The sequence below is a fragment of the Mauremys mutica genome, chromosome 1, assembly GCF_020497125.1.
Source record: "Mauremys mutica isolate MM-2020 ecotype Southern chromosome 1, ASM2049712v1, whole genome shotgun sequence".
Lineage (NCBI taxonomy): Eukaryota > Metazoa > Chordata > Testudines > Geoemydidae > Mauremys > Mauremys mutica.
Window position 1 is genome coordinate 307,534,213 of NC_059072.1, and position 26,820 is coordinate 307,561,032.

Here is a 26,820-nt window from a genome sequence, read left to right on the forward strand (position 1 = left end):
AGGAACACCTTATCAAATTTTCACCTTTTAAATTTGTAACAAGGGAATTTTAGATAGATTTGCCTACCAATATAATTCCGATTTTCATTAACAGGACAGTAATAGCTTTTGCACAGAAAAATATGAGAACAAAATTATTAAAATGAATGCTTGCAAAGTTCTTATATTCTTAGAGAACTGGAAACTCAAATTATTCATAACTCAACAGTATCCACTGAATCAAGAACAGAGGTTCTGAACAGCTTCTAAAGTTTAAAAACTTTGCATGTTATGCAAGTTATCCCAAACAGAGTATTAATAATAATCCCAATAAAATAGTAATTTTGGGGGGTTTGTTTTATTCTAATAGAGATTTACAAAAATTCACTACCTATTTACAATAAAATAAAGGCAAGATGGTGGGTTTATCAACATATAAAAGTTATGCTCTAGTCCAAATTATTTACATTTTATATTTTGTGCGTACTCAAGGTTTTGGTTTTCAGATGTTAATTTTATGTAGAAAGCTTTCAGTATCTACAAAATGGTCAGACTAAATAGAATATTTCCCATACAAAAGAAAAAATATTTCCTAAAATATTGTTACAATAAAAGGTGTATTATTGCTGACCACTTGCAATCCTTCAACCTGATTTGAAATTAGCTACCGAAGTAAGGATAGATACATTTTACACATCTATGGATTTGCTGGAGCTTTTTCAGGTACAGTCAGCAATTGTATGGGCTTATTGCAGCTTTTAAAATAAAAGTTTATATCTTACATTTTGGTACAATTTTTTTCTGCAAAGTTATATACATTTAAAAAGGCAGTAAGATTTGATTAAGGCTAAAAGCTCTATACCAGCCGAATACTCAAATTGCGAATGTCACACACAATATGTTCATAAAATTAGTTTTTGCCACAATGCATTTTATGAGAGATAAATTCTTTTAATTTCTAGTGCTTTGTTTAGTGTTTAAACATAAATTTGTTTGATCTTAGTGTAATTACTTTTTAAATTTCAGTTGTTTATTTTAATGGTTAGCTGAGATTATTCATATACAAGTAGAAAGGTCTTGATTACTTTGAGTGGATTTCTCAGTTTCAACCAAATTACCACTTAGTGCAAAGCAAGACTTGCAAGATGAGTACTGTATATTCTATGTTTATTATTGTTAGTTAATTCATTGTTTTACTGCATAATACCTAAATATTTATTGATAGGTTCCAAGATAAATTAAAATTTCTGATAACTCTTTATATAGGTGGGGTTTGAAAACAAATTTTGCAAATTCTATACTGCTTTAATTGTGAAGTGGCTAGTTATTAATAACTTTAAAAAATAATTGTACAGTACATTTAAATGCACTCAGCTAGTTCTCCATTCTTCTTTCACACACACTATTGACAACAGAATAATATTACTTAAAAATAACTATTGTATCATCCATTACTATTATTATTTTGCATTAGCAGTAGTAATTCCCAGTACAAGAATATGAGAACAACACTATATGGAGAATTTATGTAACTCCAATAAGCAAGACTGTTGCAAGCTCAGCTTTTTGTACATATTTTGGCCACTTAACACACAGACTGTCTTCAGAGGGAAATGGAGACTGTTTTTTTATTTAGTCTTAAAACTTAACAGAGCGAATGTGAAGAAGAATAACTTCAGCAAACAGAAAATCTTTAACTCGGTATAACAGTCTCACTATGCATAAACCAAAGAAGTCCTATTACTACATGTATTTTTTAAAATAAAGAGCATCTGAAATATGTGAAATGTTAATATGATATATACCATTCTCATGCTCCATCAGCTTTCCAGAGAGAATTTTTCAATCACAGAAGTAAGTTGTTCTCCAGAATCAGCTCTCTATTGAAAGGTCAAAACCTGCAATAAAAATGTCATGTATTATAACATATTTCCGACACCCACAGTTTCATGGTTGATCCCCAAACATAGATGTAGGTCATCAAGTTGACCCTCACTTTGTCTATGTTAAGGAAAACCCTAATTTTAAAAACACACACACAAAAAAACCCCAAACTGACTTGATTAGAAACACCTGTGATATGCTTCTTTATTATCAGTAGCCTCCTGAAACAAATCAGATTAGTATGTTTCTGCTTTCATTCTCCTTATAATGTATTCTTGTGGGAAGTAAGGGGGAGAAAGAGTGGGAGGGGAGAAAAAGAATTAAACAGTTAACTATAAACATTTAACAATTAACGTGTGCGCTGTGATACTTCCTGAAATCCGCTACTGACTTTTATCAAGAAGTGTTTAGCATGTAGTGCTTTCTTTAAAACAGTTTTTAGCCCACTTTTTCCAAGACACCAGCAGTACAATCAACATTTTTAACAAGGAGGAATTGTATAAACACAATAAATTGCTCTATAGCATCTAATGGAATTGTATAGTATTGCAGTCACACACATTTTAAAGCGGGGGGGATGGAGGGGGATGTGACCATGGAATTTATTGGATAAAAACAAGGCGAAAACCTGATAAAGATGGTCACTTCAAATATTTACAGGAAGAAACAGTGAATTAATATAGCCAAATGCTCAGATTTATTTACCTTTTGTACTATAGGTGCTATGACAAGATACATCCTGACTATGTCTAATAAATAAGCAGCAGATGATTAGATCTGGTCACCTGTTTACAAATATTTTCAATATATTTGCTCTTTACTCCTTAACTGTATTTTCAAGTTTTATTAAAGACACCAATAATATCTTGAATAAGGTTAACTTACTTTTATTGTAAAAATGCATTTTTCTTTACCTTTATTCCTCTTCCCCAATACACCTTCACTACTCCCACCCTTTTAAGCACAAATAATTTGGAAAAAATATCCAGCCAATAAAATATTTCTTTTGCTGATTTTTTTTTCTAAACAAAATTATAGTAATATAATCGTTTAGTATGTTAAATGTTAAGTTTAAAGCTAAACATACTCCTATTATCACAAAAGAAATTTAAAATCATGATCAAGATATTTTTCTAAGTCCAAATCTTAACCCAATTGGACATTTCTTACTAGATAAACAAATTAGTGGATTTTTTACTCAATTCTCAAAGTTAATAATAATTTATATTTACAATAGGTACACTTACCAGCCTTTAGAAACTAAATAGCTAAAAATATATATATTTTTGCCACTTTCAGTAGTGGTTTCCTTTAGACATTAACAAAGACCACAGAGAGTCATTGCTATTTTTTTCAGTTTCAAGATTATATCTTGATTTTGAATAAGTCTTCTTTGGAAATGCTTTCGTATTTAGTAAAAACTATATATTTGTATTTCTATAGCATTTGTGTGTATACACAACAATAAATGGGGACATACTTGTACTCTAGTTATTCTAAACTGCTAAAATTTTAAAAATGTTCAGAATTAAAGAAAGATTTTGAAGTCTATTACTTTCCACAAATAGAAACTAGCCTTCAAAAGTACAACTACAGTGAACTCCAATTAGACACAAATATTAGTCAATTAAAAATAGTCAAACTTACAACATAACTGAATTAGAAGTGAAGTTACATTATCCATCTCCAATCTTTATGCAAGACTGATGGAAGTTGTCATACAAAAATAAATGAAGCTGAGAACTAAATTATTTCTCAGAATTATAGACTCATTAAATCTCTAAGGTATAGACCTACCCAAATGTTTCTTTTAGCAGAATTAGACTTAAAAAAAATTACAATAAAGGGTTAAACAAATCAATACAGGCATTGATTTAAGTTATATTAAACAAAGACAGAAGGTTTAAACTAAGCCAATTCTTACCATCTCAGAAATATAGTGTACCACACAAAATTATGAAAATATTTTCATGATAATATAGAGTTAAAAAGAAAAGAAGTTCAAGTTTGATAAGTACTAAGACAGTGACTACTCAGCAATTCTATAGAGCAAGTGCCAATAATTCACTAAATAAATAAAACTGCAAACCGACTTTTTCATTTAGGTTTAAATTTAGACAACTTTCATATCCCTATTATTTGTCTCACCTTTCCCTCAATATTTATAGATACTTACGATTATTTCTATCTTAAAAATGTATTACTAGCTGAGTCAAAAATTAAATAACTTACTTCTAAACAAATGCAGTGTGTAAAGAGTCATAGAAATGTAATATACTATGTATAAAAATAAAGTGATTTTGTACAGCTTGGTCCAAACAAAAAATTAATATTATTAAATAGGTAAGGTAGTATTTTTTTTCTGACCACTGGTTCTAGTGCAAGATATTATTATTATTATTAGCTATTTAGAACTTCCAAATAGATGCATAGAGAATATATCCAAAATATATTTATATACTTTAAAAAAAAGGCGATTTTCTGTTTTTAAAATTTTTACTATCAAATATTCATTTCAATTTGGACACAAAAGCCTGAATTTTATTCCCTATAGCTTCCACAGACAGCCAAAATAAGTCTAAGATGCTCTACCTTTGACAATTTGTGATGAAATGAGTAATGAATGTAATTACTGAAATGATTAGTAATTGGCTTTGGAAAAAAACCCTGTATCTAAAAAAGCAAATACCTCCAGCATATGCAGAGACTATAATTTTAAGTTTGCCAGTTCCTTTTAAATATAGTTTAATATTTCCTATCTCAAATATTAAAAAATAAGTTGTTACAAAAACAGACCGTTACATTACTATTCTGTACATAAAAATAGGAAGTGTGTGTATATATTACACAAAACACTCCATATTTGTTTTTGATACACCTGTTAGAACAGCCTTGTGACATCCAATATGGGTAACATAAATTTTCCCTGAGGAGTGTACATATAGGCAGGTAGCGTGTATGCAGTTCAAGCAATATGTAACTACAAATTCTAATGTATCCTAATACAGTAAACAACAATTAACTTAAGGAAATTAAAACTATTAAGTTTAGAAATAAGTTTTCCTCTATAGCTTCGTATTTCACATGGAACAGTAAGAAGTCTCGATTCTATTAAGCTTAAAAAAAACAAAACAAAAAACAAAGAGGGCAGATGGTATAGTCTAACTTTAATATCTAGCTAACTAAAATATTCTATCTTAAAATGTTGCTACAATACATTTCCAATTCAATACAACACAATATCAGTAAAAGCTACCCACATAATTCCAAATTACTAGGAAATAGTCCTTTTTATTTATTAAAAAAAAGTTTCTTCAATCTCCAGTAGATTTACACTTGCAAAAAAACCAACCAACCAAACAAAAACAAAAACACCCTGTACCTCTTGGGAAGTTTCAGTGCAACATTAGCTTTTAACAGGACAACTGTAGCCTATTTGAAGAGTTTTTCTGAGAGCCAAAATAACTGAACAGGCTTAATAGAAACAAATTTATGAAGAGGATACTGATTATGTTTCATGACAAAATTATAAGCAATAATCTGATCATAAATGAATAACTATAACTTTCATTTATGGGTATAGTGTAAATACATGTTTATTAGAGCTACAAATATATTTAGAGGAAATATCAAATTAATCTTTTCTAAGGCCAAGTAAACTTCAGTTAATGTTTGACATTTTAACTAAGGTGAAAAATGCAAGCAGTCCTATGAGGTTCAATTGAAACTAAGTGAATTTCTCAAATACATTAAATGAGTAAATCAAGTATCAGGAAACCTATATAAATTACATAAATGTGCACTGTATAATGATATCAGATTGCTTGCTGCTTTCTTTTTAGCCACACCCACTTTTATATCATTATAAAAAATTGAAATAGCAAAGTTCTGAAATAAAAATGAAGCTAAAAAGAAATCACTGTTTGATGTAGTCAAATATCTAGTAAATACAAATATTTTAATTATAGAAGACTATAATAAAGCATAATAATATGTATGCTATGTACTTAATGTCAGAGAATGAAATAAAGCATACGCACCTGTACAATACTTACCTGTTCTGTTTTATAAATTAACTATGAGTCAGGACAGTTATTTCCTTGAAAGTGAAAGTCAGTGTTTATAAGTTTACTTCCATTGCTGAATAGTGTAAATCTGTTCAAATACTGATATTTTAAAAAGTATACACTCAGCTACAAAGAAAAAGCTTTGTGCACATTCCCGCACAAAGTATTAAAAATGTTTCTTAAAACAGTTAAGTAGTAATCATGTACCTCCAAAGAAATAAATGCTAAAATGTCATAAGGTATTATTAGCATCACAATTTAACAGATTAAACTTAAATTTCTAGCTATGAGGATTTAAGGATAAACTAGAGACAAACTAAGAGTAACTGTACCTGAATAGATAGACTGAATAGTCTGATTTGTATACTGGATTTATAAACTGAGAAAAACCCAGGGTTCACAATAAGAATGTGTTCTTAAACTATTGTATTTCTGCCTTACACAGAAAATACCTTGAATCCAGCTAACATACTAAGTTTTGTATTTCACTTTAAGGCTACAAGCCTTCAACCATGTACATAGAAATCCTTTGTACAACACTTCTGCACCCCAACTCTTCTGTACGTCCCTCCTCCTACGTTACTCCATTAACTCATTATTTTCGGTGCAGAGGGTGCTAAGTAAAACGCACAAACTCTTGGCACTAACCAGAGTGGATAGATGCGCGCGCGGGGGGTTGGGGGGGGTGCAGAGCGAGAGAAGCGGAGAAATCCTATGACCCAGTCCAACCTTCAAGCCCCAGTAATGCATTCATGCAGCCAATCAGGGGGACCGAATACTCGGACCAGTATTTTCTGAAGTGGCACATAAATGAGGGCCCGATCCTGAATTCACTGCGCACCCAACGCTCCCAGGGATTCAGTGGGGGTTCTGGGTGCTCAAGGAAAGTAGACTAGTGCCCTGAGATCTAGCAGGATTCGGGGAAATATTCATACGTCTTCCTGCATCTGAGAAAGGTTCTGGCGGCCGAAAGCGAATAGGGAAGTAGGCAGAGGAATAAAAGTAGCGCTAGAAATTGTATCTGGGAAGGAGCCAGATGGTCTGCCTGTTTCTGAGTTTGCAGTGCTGTACGTTTAGCTTATCTGCCCCCTGTACATTATTATCCCCCACTCACTCCCACCAAGTAACTGCTGCAACAAAAAGATGTCTTTCTTGTGTGTGCGCAACTATGGAGCGTGAGCGCCCACGCCAAATCCAGTGCCGAGAGGGTTAAATAGCGTCGTGGAGGAAAAGGCACAGTGTCACATATTATGTGTATGCAACGGGGTGATAGCTCATCACATACACTGCGAGAGTGAGCCCATTACATATCACCATAAGCACAAATACTCATAACCTAGGGGAGACCGAGAACTGCTGCCCACCGAGAACTGACATAGAAACAGCCACCAAAAAAATAGCTAAGCCAATGACAAATAGCGACCCGGGTGACAGAGACGGAGAATTTAGTAGGCGGAGAAGAGATGGTGAATGGCCACTTCTAATCACAGTATTAGGCTACGCTGCCTATGGGAACGATATTTACTCATTTTGGGGGGGATGGAGGAAGAGAAGGCGAAAAGCACCTACAAATGACTGGTACGATTCAAACGGCCCCAAATTACGTTTTCTCTTTGAGCTCGGGAAGTCAACTCGCGTGTTAATGTTAAAAACAATTAGCCCTGGGTAATATACGACTAAAAGCGCGTTGGTCCCTCGTTCTTAGCCAAAGGGACGGAGATGATAAATGCGATAGCGTGCGGCAGCACAACCGTCACCCAGGTCTCTGCTAAAGGCGGCTTCGAGATCGTGACACGGGAAATTACGATCTTAAAAAGTGCGAGGCTGAGAGATCTCCGAAGACAGAGGAGTCAACCTGCCTTCTTGGAAAGGGGGCGGGGGGAAAGAGGGGCTATTCGGGGGGCCCTAATCCGGGTTACAAACCCGGGGGGGGGCGGGAGGCTGAGAGAGGGGAGCCCTGCTGGCTGCTGCAGACCAGTGGAACCAGCAATCGCTGTATCCCGAGCACTCTCCGGTCTGCCCCGCAATGCCCACGGCCACGGGGAACACAGCCTGTCACGTCACGTCACGTCAGCGGGGCGCCCACTGGGGGCTGGGAAGGCGCCCTCCGCTCGGGGTGCTCCGGGTCCCCAGCCTGCCTCTAACTTCCCTGCCCATCTCTGCTTGTGGCTGAGCCGCTCGCGAAGGCGGGGGAGGGGCGGGGGGCACGAGCGCTACCGCAGACAGGGTCTCTGCCCGGGAGATGCTCCCTTCAGCCGCCCTGGGGCGGGGGTTACCTGAGACAGGCGGGCGCTCCGGGCCCCGATCCTCCCAGGCTGGAGACTGACAGTGACAGATACGCTGAGGAGCCGCCGCTACCGCCGCCCTGCTCACCTCACTGCTGCCTCCGGGGCCGGGATCCCCACCGCTCGCTCCCCGACAGGGTTTCGGGTGGATTTTTCCCGGAGGCGGGACACGGGTCGACCCCGTTAACCGGACAACACCCTCCCCCCGCGGCCGCTCCCTCCGGCTCTTACCGTCTGTGCGGGCGCCTCCTCGCGCCGCGGTTATTTTTGGCGGCGGTCTGCGCCCAGCCCAGCGGCCCCGCCAGCTCCGGCTCCCCCGCGGCAGCGATGCGATCGGGCATCACTCGAAAATGGCGCCGAAAGCGCAGGGCTCTTCATTCAAATTCGTTAGAGCCAGCCCCGCTGCCCTGGGGCATGCCGGGAATGGGGGGGGGGAGCGAGGGGGAGAGCCGCTCGCGCTGAGGCAGCGCTACGGACACGGCGCTGCTGTCAATAGCACCCCTCCCCCTCCCCGCTGGCGCGCGCTCCACCCCCTCCCCGCTAGCGCGCGCTCCCGCGCTAGCAACCCAACCGCCACTCACGGGGGGGGGAAGGGGGGAATGTCACCCAGAGCCCCAGACCCTGGGGAGAGAGACAGTCATTCACCATCAGCCCCATGGACTTGTCAAGGTAAAGGGGGGGCGAGAGGGGGGCGGGGGAGGGAGAATCAGAGAGAGGGGAAAAAAAGGGGGGGCAACATCGAGAAACTTAAGCGCACCCGATAATAAACCAGTCCATCCCCAAGCCCCTTGCCAGTGCAGCGCTCGCGTTACAGCCCGACCCCCCCGCCACCCCCCAGCCAGGCCACGCAGAAGTTTGAGGCGCTCAGAGTAACTCGCCCCCATGGCACAGCTGTAGCCTGCGGGGCCCGATTCTGCCTTGGCCACAGCAGCTCCCACAAGTCAGTTTACATCAGCGCTGTATTTGGCCCAATTCTGCCCTCAGACACAGCTAGGCAGCTCTGCCTGAAGTGGGCTGTGGCTGTGTGGGCCCATCTGAGGGCACCATTGGGCCCAGAGTGTATAACTAGCCACTGGACAGACTGCCTACCTTCAATGTAGGCAAATTAAGATTTCCTTTGAAAGTGTTAGCTTTGGAATTTAACAAGGCTTAGCAGTGTCTATGGACTCTTTCATCATGGAGCCACTTCATAAACATTGACTAAACATGGTATCCCACCTGCTAGTTTGGTGTATCACTATCCCCATTTTACAGATGGGGAAACTGAGATGGAGGTTGTGACTTGCTCAGGGCTGTGGAGGAAGGATAAGAAGTCAGGTCTGCTTGACTTTTAGTCCCCTGTTCAAACTACTAGACTACACTTGGCTTTTAACTGTTTAAGGACCCGCTCCTGTGAGGGACCCTTGTGCTTGCACAGAATCCATCCATTGCACCAGTGCAGAGTAGCTTGGAGGGTCAGGGGCTGGGCCTAAAATTATAACCGTAATGTAAAATTATTGTAAGATATTTCATGTAACTTCTTTTCCTTTCCTTAAGAAAAAAGATTAAACAAACAAGGCCCTGATCTTGCAAACACTTGTTTACATATCTAATTTTGGGGCAGATTTTCAAAGGCACAAATGGGAGTTAGGTGCCTTACTCCCAGTGACTTTTATAATCTTTGAAAATCTTTCCCTTTATGTATGTGAGTGAGTCCATTAAGCTCAGCAAAACTATTCACAGGTATAAAGGTTTGTAAGCTGAGGGCCTAATATCTATTGATTTCACTGCACACTTCTAGAGCTGTATGATCAAAAGTATGCAGTTCTGGAACTTCACAGTGAAACGGCAGTGCAAAAATAACACAAATAATCACATAACTAACATTACCATTATGTAGAGAGACCTGAAGAAGAGCTCTGTGTAAGCTCGAAAGCTTGTCTCTTTCACCAACAGAAGTTGGCCCAATAAAAGATATTACCTCACCTATGTTGTCTCTCTGATATCCTGGGACCAACATGTCTACAACAACATTGCATACATTGATATTCTGTGTTTAATTTATTACATTGTCCTTCAAACTTAGTGGAAATGTTACATAGTACATTGCAAAAGTGATTTTTAAATTTTTATATCCTTTCCCTCTAATTATCTTTGAAACAAGTTCATAATCAGCACTAGCCACCTGAAAAACTTCAGCTTGTAAAGTTTAGCTATTTTAAATTGTGTTAAAAATATTTAATCACTTTATAGCAGTAAAGATACATACAAATTTTCACCCTTAATTTACTAAAAGATTAGTGAAAATCAAACTTTCAAAAAAATGACCTTTGAACTGATAAAGTATAAAAAATTTGTTTCAGTGAAAGCAGTGAAAGAAAAACTATAGTACTGTCTATACCATTTGTATGTGTTTAGTTTATACACACTGATTCATAGTCAACATTCTAGACATCATTTTTCTATGAATAACCATTTTTAAACTATAATGCAAAAACAGTATATAGAGAAAAGGTGTACCATGGAGATCTGACAGCCTACACAACAGGTTGTAATTGCTCTGGTCTGTAGTGTGAATTATGGTGTTGTCAATCATAACTTCATAGTTAAGGTTTCACCAAGATTGTAGCTAAAGTGAGATTTTGTATCCCCTAATGTCTAATCATTGCCCTCACATTTAGACTCCTTACTTAACATGCTTAGGCCCCTATCCTGTAAAGATTTTAGAGACATAGCTAACTTTATGGACTGTGAGTAGTCCCATTGACTTTAATAATCATATACTTTCTATATAAGTTTTTGCAAGATCAGGGCCATAAACTAACATCCTACTTGAATTTTCTAGATTATTTCATAGAAAGGCAGAAACTTCCATTTGAAACTTTAAGAAAATAAACACTTCCTGAAATTTTGCTCTCTTTGGCTCTCTCTAACAAGCATTTAGATCTCCAAGACACTGAGAAATACAGTCATTCACTACTATCTCACCATATCTCAAATCTAAGATAACTAGTGAAACTTAATTTAAAAAAAGTTATTCTCATTATTACTTATAACTGAACAGATCTGAACAAATAGAAACCAGTGGAAGATGTCTTGATTTCTTAACTACTTCAATTGATCTCAATGGGGTATTGACTCAAATATTGTACAATTACAGTTATTTAAATATCAAAATTGTTAACTACTTAACTGCTGATCACAGCATATGAGAAAGGAAAGGGATGACCATATTATGAAGATGTGTGCAATTTACAGTGAGTGATGTCCATTCTGGTGTCACAATTGGGAGGCATTTGGGAGTGTATTACCACTTTCCCCCACTCCCCCTCCTCAATATGACCAGTGAAGCTAAAGGTTAGAGGGAAGAACAGAGCCTAGGGGGGTCTCTGAGCTGCCAAGGGACAGTCAATCCCCAATTCTTTACCTTGACCAGGCCAGGTCCTCTCAGATCAGCAGGGGCTTGGTCTGCTATTGATGATGAATTTCAGGCCAGGCAGCTTCCTCTCTGGCTATAATGGCTGCCTTTGCTGGATGCTGTCTGCAGACTCAGATGCACATTATTGCATCAATTACCCTTGGTTCATGTTTTTAAGATTTTTTTCATAACCATGAAGGTTAGACACTTTTGTTTGTAATGAACATTGAGATTCTGTCATAATCAAGTAATACTTGGAGCCAGGGCCTTAGACACTGGTCTGTAGTTCCTGCATCTTAATAATCCAGTGGGTGTATCCAAACCCTGAGGGGTGCCAAGCCTGAGGAGCCCAGCAGAACATGTATGATCAGATTTGAACACCTGCACAATCTATTGTGAGTGGCATCTCATTTTGGTATCCCAAATGGGCAGAACTTGGGTTGTGGGTGGAGCTTGGGGGATTCCCCCCCCCGCCCAATTTGAGCCCAGACTTGCCCAACTTGTCTCTGTATCTCATCTACTCTTGATGTCAATCTGTGCCAAAAAAATAAAAATTATGCAAAGTTATGCAAGTTTTATTTGTGAATAAATAAATGCAGAGGCTCCAGCATGACAGTGGGGACCACAAGCGATTGACTGCACGAAAGTGGGAGATCACCCTGCAGCCCCCCCATACCTGGGACATGGACTCAGTGGTGAGGCTGCACCCAACCCTGACACAGCACAAGGCCTGGGCCTGCCCTAGAAACACCCTAGGCTCTGCCCCACTGCGCCAGGCATACCAGGTGTGGGGAAGGCATGCTCAACCAGGCAGGATCCAAATGTGGAGGGGCTCAGTGTGGAGGAATCCAAGTGTAGGGTGAGAGGATTCTGTGTGGAACAATCTAGGTGGAGGTAGCTCAGTGGGGGGGTCTATGTGTGTGTGGGGATCTGGATGCACAGAGGCTCGTTGCGAGGCGGGTTCCAGGTGCAGAGGCAATGGGACTCTGCAGGGGCTTCCAGGTGAAGGTGGTTGGGGCTCAGCGGAGGGGTCTGGGTGTGGGGGTCTGGGTGCTGGGGGAGTGGGTCTAGGTGGGGTGGGGATCTGGGTGCAGCTAGTTGGGGGTCAGCGGCATGGGGGTCTGAATGTGGGAGCTCAGGGTGGTGCAGGGGGTGGGGCATCAGGGTGGGGGTTTGAGTGCAGGGAGCTCAGTGGGGAGGTGGTCTGGGTGCAGGGATGGGGGTCCAGAGGCAGGGGGTATGGGTGCAGGGGGGGCTCCAGATGCAGGGTTTGAGGTTCAGTGAGGTGAGATTTGGGTATGGAGGGCTAGGGGGTTTCTGGATGTACCGCGTGAGGCTTGGCAAGAGTCCTCTTACCACCCATCCTCTACTTCCTACCATAGCCATCCAGTCTTCAGCTTACCTTGGCAAATTTAGGAGCCATAACTCATGACAGTTGCAGCATCACTTGCGATAGCAGTGATAGAGGCTGTAGTGTAGATAAGACTTTGTTATACCACATCTACCCTTGTTAACTGGTAGTGTTGCAATGTTGGTGAATTAAAGGTCCTAAATTCACCAGTGTAGACATAATCAATGGAACTTCTCATGATAATACACAGTACACCAAATAAAAAGTGTTTGCAGGACTGAGAAGTACATCTGTTTTGTAGACCTTCTTACAAATATTTTGTTTAAAAAATTGTAGCACATTTTTACCATGCCTTGCCTCTGAACTCTGAATAGCCAACCCTCAATTTCACTTTTTAGTCTTCCAACTGTCATGATTCTCTTAAGATAAGTACGAGCCTTATGGGCAAGAAAGGCTGGGATATACTATATTTAATTCTAAACCCCTGATATTGATCCTGAAATAGCTACCAGGCCCCCAAAGAGTAATGAAGCACATCCTCCTTTGTTGGGGCTAAGTAAAGAAGTGAGATGTTACTGAGCTTTGATTCCACAGTAGCATATCGATAAACCTGTCCAAAAGTTGCTAGTTTTTAAATATCAATACACTTACTGTTTTAATGTTTTTGTTGTTAATTTAGCACTCCTGAAAGGTGCCAGTTTGGCATTTGTTGAAACTGAAACCCTATATTTATCCATAGATTAGTTTCAAGGGGCAGTGGCACAGCAAACTTCTCCACAGTGCCCTGCCAATGAGCTTCAACCCTGAACTGAAGAGAAAACATTTAATGGTGAGAAAGTAGTTTACTCTTCATGACTATTCAGTTCTTTCACTGAATGTTTTATTTTAGCAGTGATAGAACTTAGATGTATAGCAGTGGTCCAGCCCCTGTGCCAACCCTGTCCCCCAAGGCCCCACTCCTGTGTCGCCTCTTCCCCTCAAAACCCTCCCCCCCCCCCGCTCACTCCTCTCTGCCCCATCTCCTCATCGCTCACCTTTATGGCCGGTAAATAGTGGGAGGGCATAGCCCTCCCACTTTTAGAAGTGATGGGCTTCCTGGCCCTCCACTGTTCTGGCACCCCTGCAGTGGTCTCCAAACTGTGGGGCATGCCCCCAAACATTTGGGGGGTGCATGGCAGGGCCCAGGCCAGCCACCACAGGGGGCAAGGAGGGAGTACAATCCAGTTCCGCTCTGCCCCCTGCCCAGCTCTGGCCCAGCCACAGCTCCGCTCTACCCCCAGCCCAGTTCTGGCTCCAGCCTAGCTCTGCCCTCATTCCTTCTCCATCCCCATGCCAGCTCTGCCTCTAGCCCCAGCTCCTCTCCCATCCCCAGTTCTGCCCCCAGCTCCGCCTTCAGCCCATGCTCCTCTGTTGAGCCAACTGTGCAGTAATGGAGAGGGAGCACAGACTTATTCCATTACAGATAAGGGGGGACACGACAGGAAAAGTTTGGGCACCGCAGATGTACAGAATGGTAATCACCAGGACCAGTCTTCTTTCCTTTTTTGAAAATAGATATCATAATTGTTTTTCTCAGTCTTTTATTACCTCCTCAGTTGTCCATGGCTTTGCAAAAATAATTGTCAATGACACAATAACTTCTTTAAATATAATACCAACGTTGGGCCCTGATCCTGTAGACATTTATGCATGTGCTTAACTTTCCCCCTGAGTAGTCTCATCAATAGAATGACTCACATGAATAAAGTTGAACATAAGTGCAAATGTTCGAAGCACTGGAGCCTTGAATTCTGTATGGGTGAATCCCTGCATCTGAATGGAATGCCATTGAAATTAATGCAGGATTTGGCACCTCTAACGTAAACTCTTTGTCTAGCATTTACTTATTCGCTTTTTTTCTACCTAATCTGTTTTCCCCAAGCCTGGCTTAATTTAGGTTGTTCAATTCCTTCTCCAATTTCTCATTTCTGGTGTGCAGCCTGTAGGCCCTCACAGCATGCATCAACTTTTATTGAGCCGCACAATATCTCTGTGAAGTGCAAAGTATTATTTTATTATACCTATTTTACTGATGGGTAAAACAAAGCATAGAAAGATTAAGTGAATTGCCCAAGATCATCAGAAAGGGGCAGAGTAGGAATAGAATTTGAGAGTTAATCCTTCACTCTCCCCATTAATCTTCTTTGTAAAATATTGAGATTTAAATGTAGGGTTTTTGTATTTTTGCATTTATTTTAAGAATATTATTTATTTACAGTTTTTATTTATTTATTTTGCAAATTAATATAAAGCCTATTTTTTCAGTTTTCTGGATATGTTTCAGAATATTTCATCCATTTGTTTGCATTGCTCCAGAACAACATGCCTCCAGCAGTAACCTTGGTACTACTCCACAGTTTTAAATTAATTAGGAAAGGTGTGAAAATGATGACCAGAGGTTGAAAAATAAGGAGCAGTGTGATAAATTTCAGGATTTTTTGGAGTATAATTCAATGATTACATAAATATGTTCTTTTTTCCTTGTCTTGTTGGTAGAGAATAGTTTTAAATAGTGGTATGCAAAATGTAGTCCGTAGGCTCCAGGTGATGGACAGAGATAACAGGTAACCTGTGGTATACTGACAGTGTTCCAGATGATTTGGGGTATACTTATGAGAGAGTGTCTCTGTGTCGTCTCTTTCTCTATGGTAGCAGTATCATAGAGTGAGGAGTAATGGAGAGCACCGCCTTCTTGGCTGCTTTCATGATTTCCACAGCTCCTTCTATCTCTGTGGTCCTGTTACCATAGAGATAGTAATATTGGAAAGATTAACCCTCTCCCAGCTAATTACACAATCTGTTTTGGAAGTTCAAGTGCAAGTAGGCATAGAGGACTGTGAGTCCCCTTAACAGTTAAGGCTGGAACCCTGTGTCAATAATTACTTTAGTATTAATGGTATCACTCACTGAATTAATTATCTTTCGCCAGAGGTAATTGCTTGTGTTACAATATATTCATTGTATTAAAAATAAGTTTTTATTTTTATATTTAAACCAAAAAGAGACCAGGCAGTAATCCAACCTTTATGCTCAGAGCATAAAGAAATAACCAGGAACTCATTTATTTTTTAATGTGGATTTCAGAGTTTGTTTCTTTTTGATTTCTCAGTAACTTTTTCTCTGGTTTTCATGAAACCAGATTCAGCAAAACTCTTAAATATGTGCATAATTTTAAGCACATAAGTAATCACATCCTGCTTCAGCAAAGCACTTAAGCCTGTGGTCAAGTCACATTGGCTTCAGTGGGACTTAAGCACAGGGGTGGAATTATTTATGAGCTTAAAGTTAAGCACATGCTTAAGGGTGGGATTTTCAAAAGCTCTCAGAATTGACCTCTCTCTTTCACTTCAATGGGAGCAGAGTTAGGTCAGTACTGAGTGCTTTTGAAAATTCTGCCTCAAATGCTTTGCTGAATTAAGGCCTTTGTTTCTTTTTTTGTTCCATCCCTTTTTCTCTCTTTCACTTTCACTTCTCTGACACTTCTCACACACCCTGTTTCCTACTAACCTTTCCTCTTTCGCTCAGCTTCCTATTAACCTTTCCTCACTGACTATCCCCTGCCTTTCTTCCCTTTGTGGCTGTCTCTACACTTTTTTCAGTTAGTGCCTTTTTCACTAGTTGCCTAAATCTAACTGCCATATAACCTTTTGATTTCAACTCTGCCTCTTCTGCTGAAGAAACACAAGCCAAAAATGTTCAGCTACAGCAGAATAGTGAGGAAAAGAATATCAATGCATGTGTAGTCTGTAAGAGGGTGAAGCAGGACATAAAATATATAAAAAGTTATTTCACATAACAGAATTAAATGCTAGTTCTATGCAGTAACAGGAATTTCTGGTGGTTGTTTAATATCCATTGTCTTCTTAAAAAGTTAGCGCACATTGAAAATATTTCATTGAATGAATGTGTATCACTGAACCTTTTTTTAGGTCTGGGGAGAGGCTAAGTGGGAGTGGAAGAGAAGCAGGAAGTTACAGAGAAAGTGGTGAAGTGCAGTGCATTCTATAGGCCTGTCGCCTGTTAACTGCAGTCTTGGTGAATATCAAAAAAAGGTAATCTGAACTGCACTTCTGTTATTTTGCACCTTCATGAAGGGACATATAATTAGGGCCCTGTATACTCTGTGGCACAGAAGGACCAAATTCTGTGGAAACAATCCTGAAGGCTCTGGATTAATGTATTCTATCAGTATGTAATACCTTTCATTCTAATCCCCCTGTCATACCACAAACACACACATGGGTGGCTCATCATTGAAAACACTAATTGACGTAAAATTGATTGATGAGTATTTTTTTACAATTATTTTTGAGGATGGATTTTTTTGCTAGGGTTTTCAGATGGCCCAGCTCCAATCCTAGGCATTGATTCCCATGATATTTTCTTAGCAGCCTGGTTTAGAACCACCTTCTTTCCATCCCTGTCAGAGAAGAAGGGTTTGTGGCCGGCTTCAATGTCTCATTTACCTGGCTCCCTAGGCCTTCGCTGCTGTGCTGTTCTCTACTCTATCAAGCTCACCAAGCTATACTTTTGGCTCTCTCCACTCACTGAACTGCAAACCGGACTTCAGCTCTTAGACACACTCTGCTGCCTAGCTCCATGGAACAGTGTAGGAAGCATGCACTATAGTCCACTTAATCTCCTCTTTTAGGGAAAGATGGAGAGCAAAAGGTAACTGAAGGCAGCAGGGCAACGAGACAGACCACAAAATTTTGGGTGGCTGTCTGCAGCAATAGACCAAATTCCATGCCATCTTGGGAAAATGCCAAATTCTGTGGGTGCAGAATCATAGAATCCAAGGGGCCCTGACTGCAAGGAATAGGGCACATCACACCTCTCAGAGCTATTGTTTCAGGTTCTTTGCAGATTCAGGCAGGAAACATTGCATCAGTTTACATTCATTTGATGTTTTGGAAGCTGTCTCTACAACCATAACAATTAGAAATAAGGCCAAGATTTCACCCATAGTTTTTTTTAAATGAAAGTTTAGATTCTGCAACACAATTCTGCAGAAAGGGGTGAATTCCTCAGCCATGGAATCACAGAATGCTCAGGGCTCTGCATATAACATGTTACTGAATTAAAAAAATACTCCTCACTATCACAGTGATTGGTCTCAAATTTATAGGAGCCAAACTGCCTTAAACCCAGGACACTGGATTTGTTGGGATTGTGAAAGTGGGCACACATTTTATCTGCTTCATTGCTCACTCACAGGAGAGATGGTAGGGGATAGAAAACTTTGATAACTTTGGACTCTGATCTCTGTAGAACACAGGATTCTTGTCAGTTTAATTTTTTTGTCTGCTCACAAGAATAGAGCCAGCAGAGGAACAGATAGATAGTATGGTATCTGTGATTCCAACAGAATTGTGTTTATATTATGAATGTATTTATATTTGCTTCTAGTTTATGAACTGGTTTCTTAAGTCTTGTAGCTTTTGTTTTTGAGAACTAGTTCTCTATTACTAGTTACTTCTGTATCTGTGTGCATGTTTAAAAAGAGGAGACACCTTTCCCTCTGCAAGTTTCTAGGAGTGTCAAATTTGAAGGCTAGACTCATGATGGCTATTGACAGTGTCCCTTGTCCATTACAAACCTGTTTTTAAGGAGTTTGTAGTTTATATATATATGAACATGATCACTGTTGATGTTTCCCTGAATGGACTCAACCTAGAAGTGTTCTTTAAAAAAAAACCCTGAATGTAAGTTCTGTGTGAACAGGGAATGAGATATGTTTATTTGTTTAAAATGACTTTTTGCACTTCTTGTATCTTAAACATCTTTGATTTAAAAGCTAAATTTTAGCAAATAATCAACAATACTTTGTTTTCATAAGATTTTTTGTTTAAAAGGCCAACAAATTTAACTTTAAAAAGTGGCTTAGTGCTAAACTGATTTTCATGATAATTTTTTATTACATATTTTCTAAGGCCCTGATCTTGGAAGCTGCTTGACACAGTCACACCCCTGCGCCAGCATGCAGCCCATTGACTTCTTTGGGACTCCGGACTGGCTCAGGGATCGGCCTGCATAGTTCAGCTTCCAGGCTCAGAACCTAAATAGGTATTTGCCCAATAATCCAAAGAAACAAGAGTCATTAATAATTAAAAAATGTGTTAAAATATGTCGAAATATATATTTGTACCATATAACAGTAAAAGCTTCCTGGATGTTAATGAATATTATATCAGTTAATGTACATATCCTTAAGATTTTTTTCAAACCCATGTTTAAAAAAAAGAGAATTAAATAAAAAACAAATACTAAAACTGACATGCAAATGAAAAAAAATCATAAATACTACACTTAAACAGGCTGTGAGAAGACTCAAGAGCATATTAATAATTAAATTTTTTTATCTCCCTACCTATTTTTGCAGGTGTGTGAAGGAGCTTTCATTATTGTAATTTCTACATAAGTCCAGATCCTGCAGTTGACTCTGTGTGGGTGGGACTCTATTGAAGTCAATGAGGCTCCACACTGGGGATGGGTTCTACCTGTGAGAAGTCAGTTGCATGGTCGGGGCCCTAGTGTGACGCCTCAGGGTGCATTCTGGAGCCTGCTTACCAAGATAATGTAAGTTCTGTTTTTCCCCCCAGATTTGTTTTCTTTTATGTGTCAAAGAGTATGAAATAAGAGTACTAAAAATTAAAATATTTTGCTTAGAGTAGTTTTAACACTGTGCTATAAAAAGGTGTGACTTTGGGGTTAATTACATTTATACATACCTTTCTAATTATGTTTTCTTGGCAGTACTTTAGGTAAATTATATATTACTTTTGTCAAAACATGTCCTTCTCAATGGCACTAAGATTTTGTGGATATTGAGTCACAAGATCAGAAAATTTTACTCTAAGTACACTGAAATTGTTGAATTTTCCAGTAGTTATTAATATGTCAATATTAAAAAGGACTATGGGTAAAAATGTGAATTGGGAAATTTGAGTTATGTATCCAACAAATCCTCATTTAGCTTAGGGTTAGAAAACATACAGCATATCTACCAGGGGTCTCATTATTCTCTGGATAATTTTATCATCTAAATGTGGGATACAGTAGTATTGCTTCTAGAAATGGAAATGTGAATTTGTTTCTCTTTTCATAAATTTTAAATCTGTTTCTCCTTCTAGACACACACTTTCTATCTCTCTCAATCTTTCTGAAATTTAGAGAAAATTCTGTAAAAACTGATTACACTAGTATTTGTGTAACTACGGTATCAAAATTTATAATGTACTTATTTTCTGTTGGTTTGCATACATGGATGTTAATAAATGTGCACTTGCACTATGTATCTTTGTGAAAGTTGGTTTAAGTAAACTAAACTAATCTGGAATTCTGATTGAATTCCATTAGATATGCTGATTAAACTGTAAAGTCCTTGGAGCAGGAATTGTATCTTTTATTGTGTCCATCACACTCTTAGTGCTTAAATAATAATAATACTTACAATGTCATATGCCACTGTGTTCACATAGAGTGATTACAAATGCCTTTACCTGGATTGCGGAGGAAGTGCTCTCCCTGCAATTGTGGGTACAATCACTACCAAGACTCCTGCTTTTATGTTTAAATGAGCAGAAACTCTCTGTGGGTGTTCTCCATGTGCAACTGTGGTGATATTGTAACATTGCACATCTATACTGATATTCTTTATTTCCCTTCTGCTATCAGACAGCCAGCAGAATGTTTTGAAAGAGGTCCCATTCAATCAGCGAAGGGATAGAAAGTGACAGAGTATGGGAATCAGAAGTGTAATGGAGTATACTGGCCCTTTAAACTTAGAGGAAGGCCAGAAAACCCTGTTCCAGAAACATTGGAATAAACAAAGTCTCAGGAAATGGCAGAAGCTGGAAGAGAGGAAGTGGTTCTGAGGAATTAGTAGTTGGATGGGGGTGAGAAACCCAGGACACTGTCCCTTTAAGGGCTCAGGAGCAGGAGCTCTGTTGTGTAGGATGAGGCAGGGTCCCCTCTTTCCCAGCCAATCGCGAGGAGCTCTCTGAAGGAGAGCAGTATATGTGCTGCCTTCTCCATAGGAACTGGGGAAATGCTGACAGGAGAAGAAAGCCAAATCCAGAAGGCTGAGCTTCCACTAGAGTGGGCCAGGAGTGGCAGCTTTGTGAAGAGCTGACTGGGGAAGGAGAAGAACTCCGTGTGTGGTAGAAGAGCCTGAGCTAAGTGTGAACTTTTGGGTTGTAGTAATGGATTTTATTTTGAGGACCTTGAGGACTGTTTTGAACTGTCTCTATTATTTAACCAACCCCAGATAGGAAGGGGGTGTTAGCCATGAGAAAGACTGTGTAGAAATCTTAAGGGGCCATGAAGGGGGAAACCAGAAGCAGGCCATGGCAGAGCCTCTGCTGGCTACAAGGGGGCAATCAGGAGTTGGCTGCCCTAGTACAAGAAGGTTCTGTATTATTTGTGAATGATGGCAAAGAAGGGGAGGAAGGTCTAAAGAAAGTGTATGTGAAAGCAACACAAGTTCTCCCCCCACAAAGAACAGAGAAGCAGGGAATAGGTATGTGACAGGAGCAGTAATGGGGAAGTGAGAGTGAGTTGAAGAAAGGGAGCCAGAGAAAAAGGAAGAAATCAAGAGAACCAGAAGAAAGTAAAAGTAGAAATACTGGTAAAAGAAAGAAAAACAGATGGTACAATCACCAGAAAGGATAAATTATCTCCTAGTTACTAGTAGCGGGCACTACCTTACAGTGCCACCATAGTCACATGGTTTGCAGTTGGGCACTGATGTGATGTACCATTGGGTGCTCCTTAAGGTGGCAGACACAGTTGTTACTAGCAGGATGCACAAAGTTACACACTCCACACCACTTTGGGCAGTGTTGTGTTAGATGCACAAAAGATAGTCATATACAGAGTTTGGAAAATCAACTTGCCCTGGGCAAATGGCAGGCTTACCTGAGCAAGTGAGGGCATCTACACCACTAATTTCTGCAGAATCAAAATTTTCATTTAAAAATAAATTAAGTTTATAGCCCTTATTGTTACAAAGATAACCTTTCCAACATGAACCAAATGTGAACTGTAGTATCACCTTCCTGAGTCTGCAGGCAGTTTTAGTGCCTCTGCTTCTGCTTGTAGATTTGCCAAACAGTAGCAGTATTAGTGAAAGTCTAATCAGTTTCACATTCCTGTTCAGAAACCTGTAGGCAATGGTGAAACTGCCAGAAACGTCAGTTTGCTGCTGCTGTCTTGGAACATTGTGAGCAGCAGCAGAAGCAGGCACTGAAGTTATTTACAGGGGAAGAGGACCTGAAAATGGAGGCTGGGAATGGGGATCTCTTCCCTCAGCCTTTCACAGCAACCAGATGACTTGGGGAGGGATAGAGTAGTGGAGACCTAAATACCCTGGTAGCAGCCAGAATGTTCTAGCGGGTGAGAGAGGAGATAGAATATTTTTTATCCTTTTCAGCAGTTATGTGGGGGTGGACCTTCACACTTATAAGATGCCTACTAACTAGCTACTAGTATAAAAGATAAAGAGTCTCCAAACATAGTCCAGGAACAGCATTCTAGTAGAAATCTCAGTACCTTGTTTTCCTAGCAGCTGATGGCAGAGGAGCTGGCATTCTTACCAGGACGTTGCCCCTAAACTTCAGGGGTGGAGTCCCAACACTCTTATCTTTCATATTTACCTCTTGACTAGTAGGTTTAGTTTTCTGACCGTCAGGTGTCTGGTAAGTTTTTCTAGCCCTGACCACCAAGGAGTCAAGAGATAAAACATCTCAGCTCCACTTGCTGAAATCATTTATCAGGCTTGTGAATGTATATTAGAGTTCATGTTGCCACACAATAGATTTTAAATAAATGATATATTAAAAAAAAATTTAATGTTGTCATTATTAACATACATGAATTGTCTATACAAGTACTAACAGATCTTAATAATAACCGGCACCTGTTCCCTTTAAAAGACCAATTTGTGTTTGGTCATCCTCTTATCATTATCTGTATATTTATTTTGTTCAGATTCCACAAATGGTAATCATGCATTAAAAACTATTTGATGCTTATGTAAGGCTGTCTGTAATTTTTTCTGTGGGAAAGATTTCCAATACTTTATTTCTACATGCCATTAATGTTGGGAAATCTTCCTTTTCCAAAACAATGTATCACACATCTATGTGTTAGTAGTAATTTGAGTTATTCGTGTTATCAAATATATTAAGGAATGATTACTATATTATGGATGTTATTATAAGTGATATTAATTGTTGTTTACCTTTACAAAAATCTCTTTTCTTGGAATCTTAGATTAGAGTCTAGCACATAATATGGAGTTTAAGCAAATTCCTGAAAACAAAGTTTGATAAAATGTAAACAATGGCAATTTTAAAGAAGGTTTAAAAAAATTGGGAAGTTAGCACATTCCCTTTCTCTCTAAACATTCTTGTTTTATATTTCTTATTTGTGTATTTTTATGCACATAAGGGGAAAATGAACATTTGTACATGTTTTCATATTGAAAAATATTGTTTTTGTGTTGAAAAATCTGTTATCTGCTCTTTTGCAGTTTTCCAAGCTGTGCACTTCATATTTTTCTTCAGCTTTTTCAATATAACTTTTTTCATTTTCTCTCTTACAGTGATAGGTTTCCTACCTCTATTCTTTAGCAACAGAAAGCCTTGTGGTTTTTTGTCATTTCCATATTCCTCCTACATGCTAACCTTTCCTGTTTAGGATCTAATTCAGCAAAACATTTAAGAATGTGCTTAATTTTAAGCACATGCTTAAGTCCCATTGATGTCAAAGTTGAACACGTATGTTCAGCATGTTATGTCCTTTCCTGAAATTGAGCCTTAATAGGGTTAATCCTTTATTTATTTATTTTTAGTAAATATTTATCATTTTCTATTCTTCCATCAAAAAAATCTTCTAGTCCAGCATATTTCCTGGAGCTAAAAGGTGTATCCTCATTTTTCTCCTCATATAGCTATATTTATATATGTCAGATGTTGGCAGATAGGCATTTAGCAACTCAAAACTTTTGGGTTATTTTTTTTCAAACATGCTTTTCTTGAAAATAAGATATTATTTTGTTTCTTACGTTAAAGCTGAGCTCTTCTTGCCTAGGATGACAAATTATTTTTTCTCATTTCCTCTCTTTACATATTATACAGCATACCTTAAAGTATGTGATAATTTGTTTTCTTTGTGATAAAGTATGTTGTACTTTGTGATCTGGTTGCCTTGTTAAATAGACAAAGAGTATCTTTTTTAGGCTCCCATCCTTTAGAGAATCCACACAAGTAGAATAATCGTCTTACATGGATCCCTTTGTAGGATTGGAGGCTTGTGTTATATATCAGTTTATCTTTTTTCTTTTTTCTTTATGTTTGTAAACTTATATGGATGACTAAAGTCAGATACCCAATTACATGACTTCTTTAATAAAACACAGCAGTACATTTTCCATTTTCTGCTTACAGTCTGTAAACTTTTGTGGGCAACTGTTTCTGCCATTCCTTTTCTGGAATAACTTAAAGCTGTAAGTTGTATATCCAGCATTAGTCTCTAAAAATTGAATCTACTGTTATTGCTTGTCAGATGTCATGTTAACCTTAAAAGCAGCAAAGAGTCCTGTGGCACCTTATAGACTAACAGACGTATTGGAGCATGAGCTTTCGTGGGTGAATACTCACTTCGTCGGATGCATGAATTTGTCCAGAAATAAGAGAATATTAACATTAAAAATAATAATTCAGTGGTCTTTGAGTAACGTGTAAAAAAGAGGACTTTGTAAAGATGCTTCCTTTTTGCAACAAAATACAGTATGAAATATCCCAGGTCTGATTACAAATCCTAGCTGGACTATACATAACCAAATATAACTGTAGAAGGATATAATTAGAGTTAACTTACCTTTCAATACTGGAAAAACAACTTTGTGCAAATTTCATCAACAAACTGTAAAAAAAAAAAGGAGGGGGGAAGAATTAAAAAGGATAAAACATTAAGATAGTAAAAAATAACTTAATCTGTGACCCTTCTAGTTTACATGCTTGGTTCAATTACAAACAGTATGTTATTTTAAATGGATTTGATGATAAGTAACAAATTAAATATTCAGGGTAAACTACATACTCTTTTTAATGTATGCAACAAACAGATCTTTCTGTGGAAACTGCAAATAGAACAATGTTCTTTTTCCTTATAAGCTAAAGTGCTTAAACTTGCTTATTTTTAAACCTAGAAATACAGGCCCAGATTCTTTTCTTCTGTTTCATCCACTGCACTGTTCAGGAATCTGGTTCTAACTGGTCAACTCAGAATTTTTCTGGTGTAGCTCAGGAGCCCCCAGGTGATGTAAAATGGAGTATTTAATTCCTGTGCTAACTACCCCCAACACACACTGACATACGGATGCAAATGGGTGGGATAGAGCACATCATCATTATGCCAGTTCACAATTGGCTTATTGTTTTCTCAAGGCCATAGCCAGTTGGCATAAAGTAGAGCAATCCCTAAGCTGTGTTAATATATGCTGAAGGGGCAGAGCTGGTGCAGATGCACTATAAGAACCAAGAGGGTGTAATTTGCTGCTTGACAGTCCACTTCCCCAGCACTGAGCAGATTCAGTGGACAGGAGAGTCTGGGCAGCAATCCGTAAAGATACACAGTCAAAGCTAGTAGTCCTAAAAATTGACCTGACCATTCTCCTTGTGTTACATTGAAGGACTTGACCCTAGGGATACAGGTACGTATGTTTTCCCCATCTAATAGTTCATATCATATGAGAAATGAAACCAAAGCAGACGTGACTTACAGTGATTCTTATTAGACAGAGTTTGCATATGATTTCTTATAAATAGTGCATGTTGTTTTACTCTTCTTGTCGCATTAGAAAGTTACACACTTGCTCTTTTTTTATCCTGTTTTTATAAGGCTGTAATTCTTAAGGTTACATAAAGTCTTCAGTGTAAAACCATTGTCCAGGTAGTCCAATATTTAGGTTTTGAATATATCTTTTAAAATACATTGGAACTGACAGGATTGTCCTGTTTTAATTTGATATGTAAACCAGGCTGATTGAACATACTTTTTTCTCAGTAAGGACCATTGTGTATGTATGACACACTGGTCTGCCTTCGGGGTGGGGCAGAGTTCTTCTGTCAACCTGGAGGTATGTATATTGCGGCTTAGGTCGTCTTAATCAACTTTTCACATCCTTGAGTAATGTAGCTAGGTTGACCTAAGTTTTAGGTGTAGACCAGGCCTCTCAGAGATTGTGCCTCAGGAGGCATAGTGCCTCCCAGATTTCCTTGGCTGACATATAGTAGCTCTGACAGCGCCATAGAGTGCCAGCCAGTGCTAGATGGTGGGGCTATTGCCTTGCTTCCTTCCCATCCCCCTTTGGGTGATTTGCACTGCAAGGGTTGATAGTATCTTCAACCCCTTTTACCCCAAGTGCAGTGTCTGCTTTTGTGTCTGGCCCTTGTGGAGGAGTTGCAAAGCTGGAGAGTGGAGCTTCCTTGCACATTTGCCCTCCACCACCTGAACCCATACTGGGGATATACACAATCTGGCCCTTTTAAAACCCCAGGGGGAAAAATTCCTGAGTTTCATTATATTTAATTTACAAGTGTCCAACAATATTTAATTCAAAGATTCTCAGAGAGCATATTTATTTGTGTATTTTTCTACAATATTTTTTATCTATTGTATATAATAAGAATTCATGAACTCTTGGTGTACAGCTCTGTAACAGGGTCCAGGTCCCCCCGGGCCCACTTGCTGCCCCCAATCAGGCTCAGAGAGGCTTCAGGGTTGTGCAACACCCATGTCTTTATGTACTTA

The 26,820-nt window shown here is 39.0% G+C and overlaps 1 long non-coding RNA gene across 7 annotated transcripts in view; it reads left to right on the plus strand.

Moving 5' to 3' along the window:
* The first annotated feature begins 8,699 nt into the window (after positions 1-8,699).
* LOC123368982 overlaps positions 8,700-26,820 on the plus strand; it is a 168,519-nt gene continuing 150,398 nt past the window's right edge. For 4 of the 7 annotated variants that reach the window (XR_006578956.1, XR_006578953.1, XR_006578959.1 and 1 more), the window contains exons 1-3: positions 8,700-8,884; positions 16,932-17,054; positions 19,385-19,581. This is a non-coding gene — a long non-coding RNA (uncharacterized LOC123368982). Of the gene's footprint in view, positions 8,885-11,826; positions 12,008-13,702; positions 13,793-16,931; positions 17,055-19,384; positions 19,582-26,820 lie in introns of those variants that run through there. The other 3 variants (XR_006578951.1, XR_006578950.1, XR_006578952.1) reach the window with 3 other exon arrangements.